We start from the raw sequence: 5,485 nt of genomic DNA on the forward strand, positions 1-5,485 counted from the left end.
CCTAATTTAACAGTGTAAGGCTAGTGGGAAGGCAGCTAGTCATCACCACCCACCGCATACTCTTGGGCTACTCTTTTACCAACGAATAGTGGGATTGACCATAACATTATAACGCCCCCACGGCTGAAAGGGCGAGCATGTTTGGTGCGACCGGGATTCGATCCCGCGACCCTCGGATTACGAGTCGAACGCTTTAACACACTTGGCCATGCCGGGATATTCCCTCTGGTGTTAGACTGCTAAATTAGAGACGGCTAGCGCAGATAGTCCTCGAGTAGCTTTGCACGAGATTCAAAACAAACCAAACTAATTTACTATAAGCAAACAAGCTTTAGTCATTCAACAGTAATCTAAAACAATAAAAATATAAGTAGGTAAATTGTCTTAGAGTGTTAATTATATACCATTAGCTTTAGATACATGCTTAACACTAATTGAAACCCATTCATTTTCACTTCAGTATGTTCTTACTAAAATATCGAATGTTTCTTGAGAGAGAACGTAAGCCTTCTTACGTAATAGAACTCTGATGGCTCCATATAACAGCCAACAACCCCTTACTAAAATAGACTTCATATTTCATACTGCACTAGTTATTGCTGTAGTGTTTATTTTGTAAATTATAGTCATAAAAACGTAACAGAAATTTCAAGCAAAACAAACTCGTTTAAACTTGCAGTGAGAAATTAATTTTGGTAAACGAACGACGCAAACTTTGATATGAAATTCAATAAACATTTCTATGATAGTTTTAGAGAAATGGTTAACAGACATAAAGAGATTTATGTATATTATGGAACACCCACTCAGATACAGTGGTGATGGAACTGAGTCTAGCGCAATGAAAACATAACCCGAGTTTAATGAATCATGTACATAAAGCAATGACGAGAGATCAGATTAAACTTATCCAAATATAAAACTACAAAAAAACAATCATCAAAATCTTCTAATTACAATATAAAGCTCTCGAAATCAAGCACGTGTTTAATCACTATAACATATATTTTATTTTACGTCATAGAATAATATTTAAAACAACAACAAGGTCTGAGAGAATAGCTAGAAATTGTTTTAACTCCAGATTATATTTATTTTTCTATATTTCTATAAATTGTACTGTCTCTTCTATGTCATCTATATAAATACAACAGTACTGTCTGTTGTATGTCCACGTAGCTACTTCGCAGGGGGCCCGGCAGGCCAAGCGTGTTAGGGCGTGCTACTCGTAATCTGAGGGTCGCGGGTTCGCATCCCCGTTGCGCCAAAGATGCTCGCCCTCCCAGCCGTGGGGGCGTTATAACGTGACGGTCAGTCCCACTATTCGTTGGTAAAAGAGTAGCCCAAGAGTTGGTGGTGGGTGGTGATGACTAGCTGCCTTCCCTCTAGTCTTACACTGCTAAATTAGGAACGGCTAGCACAGATAGCCCTCGAGTAGCTTTGTACGAAATTAAAAAAAAACAACAACAAAAAAAACAATACTTCGCAGGGTGTAGATGGGCCTGGCATAAATTTTCTAGTTCCGTACGAGACTACACGAATTTACACATTTGCATTTTGCGTTTTGCGGTCTTTATGGGCGTTTATGCGTTATTTAATACTGCTTTGCACACTGCTGATGGGTCTTCACCAAATTTGACATTAAGGGTTGTGGGTTTCCCATGTTTTTGTTTTGTAGTTTTCATGGACGTTTACGCGTTGTTTGTTTTACAATTACGTATAAGGGATTGAACTTTTCATGTCCTAAGATAACCTTTTATTAATCAGGAATTTACATATCTTCTGTCCAGAGGACAGGTACTTCAGCTGGTCTAATACAAAATTGTAGTCTCTATATTTTAACATCGGTGCTTTTGTGACTAGAATGCAAAGTAAAATATAAAGTGCATTACGCCTAAGAGATAGAGAAACATTTATTGATTTAATCACAGGTGGCTCGGCATGGCTAAGTGGTTAGATTACGTTCGACTCGTAATCCGAGGGTCGCGGGTTCGAATCCCGGTCGCACCAAACATTCTCGCACTTACAGCCGTGGGGGCGTTATAATGTGACGGTCAATCCCACTCTTCGTTGGTAAAAGAATATTCCAGGAGTTAGTGATGGGCGGTGATGACTAGCTACCCTCCCTCTAGTCTTACATCGCTAAATTAGGGACGGCTAGCGGAGATAGTCCTCGTGTAGCTTTGCGCGAAATTCAAAATTAAACAAAACTAACAACTATACCATTTTCCTTTATGGCCTCTGAAGTGACACAGCTGTACGTGTGCGGATTCGCACTACTAGAAGCCGAGTTTCCATGCCCCTGGTGGGCAGAGCACAGATAGCCCATTGTATAGCTTTGTGCTAAATTCCAAACAAACATTAACACATTCCTCTCTATTGTGCTTTAAGTTATGTAGCTTTCACCATTAAACGGTTGTGAAAACAGACTTTAGTTTTTATAGAAAATATTTTTTTTTTCGAAGAGTTTTCAGTCACCCCTATAAAAACATTTCAAGTTTTATATATTTCTCAACTAAAAAGTTAGGGCTGTGAGTTGCGTTTACCGCCAAACATAGGATGATAACATTAAAACATAAACCTATTCAACTATTAAAAATCAACTGTTTGAGTTTTTATGGATGTTTTAGTGTGAAATAAATGTTTAGGCTTTGCTTTTCATCCAACAAATGAGTTACTAACCGAAATGGGTTCACTATGCACTATTATAAATGATAACCTCACCTTGTATGGTTTCACAACTGTCAGCCGTTGGGGCGTTATCACATGACTGTCAATGCCACTATTCGATTGTTTCTTTTCTAAATTTCACTTAAAGCTACACGAGGGCTATATGTGATAACCATCCCTAATTTAGCAGTGTTAGACTAGAAAAAAGTCAGCTAAACATCAGTGCCATCTCTTGGGCTACGCTTTTACCAACGAACAACATTACAACGCCCCCACGGGTGAAAGGACAGATGGTGTTGACTAGCTGCCTTACCTCTTGTTTATCACTGCTAAATTAGAGCCATAATATAATTATAGCATACCATTCTGTACATATAATCCTTTTGTGCCGTACAGTATTCTTGATACATGTGTATTATTGTACTTATTGTACAGCTTAAACCAGCATCAATACAGCTGTAACCACTAAGAATGCTCAAATTATATTGTTTAATTTGCTGTGAAAGAAATAGATTATGTAATATAATTTTAAGTCCACAAATATTCTAAGATTTTAAGGTGTTGTTATCCAACAAACTGATTTTTCTAACATTTTGTCCAATTTAAAAACATAAAGTTCTGTGTATGAATTTGAGTAAAATTAAGCCATGAGAGTGGTCAAATACATCAATCAAAAGGGTGTGACCGCTTGAGTTCAAAACTGTAATTAGATCTAAAATCAATCAAGAAATGACACCTCTGTGAGCTAAAAGTTTGTACTTTGGAAATTCAGAGACGTTTTCCGAGCCGCTTTATGCCGCGGCTAAAATTCATGAATATATTGCGTCACAACAAAGCCATAGCTTGTATTTTTTGTTTGTTTGGGAATTTCGCACAAAGCTACACGAGGGCTATCTGTGCTAGCCGTCCCTAATTTAGCAGTGTAAGACTAGAGGGAAGGCAGCTAGTCATCACCACCCACCGCCAACTCTTGGGCTACTTTTTTCACCAACGAATAGTGGGATTGAACGTCACATTATACACCCCCACGGCTGGGAGGGCGAGCATATTTAGCGCGACGCGGGCGCGAATCCGCGACCCTCGGATTACGAGTCGCACGCCTTACGCGCTTGGCCATGCCAGGCCCCCCCATAGCTTCTCAGTGATAAAGTATATCAGTCTAGTACGAACAAGAAAATAACAAGGTATTCTTGTAACTAAAAACTTCCTTATGTTATGTAATATAATTGATACCTGTATGCACATTTGAAGATAACTATGTACAAAACAAATGAAAATAATATTATTGGAGTAAAATTTTAATAGTCTTGAACCACGCAAACAAAACAAAAACAACGTGCGGAAGATGTATTAGTGTAAAAACTGCGATTTCGCATAACCGGAAGAGGCCATGCCTGGCCAAGTGGTTAAGGCACTCGAATCGTAATCTGAAGGTCGCGAGTTCGAATCCCCGTCACACCAAACATGCTCGCTCTTTCAGCCGTGGAGACGTTATAATGTGACGGTCAATCCCACTATTCTTTGGTAAAAAAGCAGCCCAAGTTTTAATAGACATCAAGCAGTAATAGATGTCATGCAATAATAGCTGTCAAACATTAAACCATAACAAATATTAACAGATGTCAAGTATCAATATATATATCAAGTACTGATACGTGTCGAACATTAATAGATATCAAATATTAACAAATGTTAGTAATTAATATACATCGAGCCTTGAAAAAATGTCAAATATAAATAATGTCATGCATCAGTATGTATTAAGTATTAATAGACATCATTTAACCGTGTTTGACGCACCAAGAAGTATGTTGAGAATTCTGTAAGTTACTTCAATCAAACTCCTGTAGCTCAGTTTGTTTGCAGCCAAGACCAAAACTACACAATGATCTATCTGAGTCAGCCACGGCTATCATAAATTGTTGTTGTTTTTTAGTATTAAAGCCGTCAGATAAGCCGCCAAGCCGCTCGGGGGTGGAGGAGGGAAAGGTATTTTGAATGAAGAACGTACGTTTCATGTACCTAGAAAGTACCATAGTACCTTCGGTTCAGTTTCCATTGCGACAACGTCTCTAAACATAACGTGAAATGAACCGTGAAGTTTGCTCAGAGAAAGGTTTCACTTGCCTTTCGCTTGCATGATCTCAGTTCGACCGAAATGCTCTCGATTGATCTTAACCTGAAAAGAGATGTAACCAGCCATAAAGTATTGATTTATATGAACTGCAAAAAGTGTGTAAGACAGTGGCCTCGAATTTCGCAAACAGTGTGTAATGCGCTGGTGAAGTTTAGGGCTACCAACAAACGTTGAAAGCTATAATCTAAAGAAAGCTGTGCTAGTGCTTTTGTGATATATAAATATATCGATTTATTTCAATTTCAGTGGGTTTTTTATAAACTTTAGCTTTCATGAGTACAGCTGGCGCAATTTTGTTTCAAAATCAGTTAAATGTTAGTAAGTGTCTGTGCTGACATTTTCAGTTACGATTACATTTCTACACATTTATTTTGTTGTGATAAACTTTCCAATCGTTTGTTTGTATTGCTTGCTGCATACGTGAACTAATATTATTTTACAGTCTTGGTTGGTGTAATATTTATATCAAACTAACTTATATTGTGGTGCATTCTAACTATGTTCGGTGGCTCAGCATGTCCAAGTGGTTAAGGCACTCGACTTCTAATACGAGGGTTGCGGGTTCGAATCCCCGTCACACAAACATGCTCGCCCTTTCATCCGTGAGGGCGTTATAATGTGATGGTTAATCCAACTTATTCGTTGGTAAAAGAGTAGCCTAAAAGTTTGCGGTGGGTG

This window comes from Tachypleus tridentatus, chromosome 9, assembly GCF_004210375.1.
Source record: "Tachypleus tridentatus isolate NWPU-2018 chromosome 9, ASM421037v1, whole genome shotgun sequence".
NCBI classification, from domain to species: domain Eukaryota; kingdom Metazoa; phylum Arthropoda; class Merostomata; order Xiphosura; family Limulidae; genus Tachypleus; species Tachypleus tridentatus.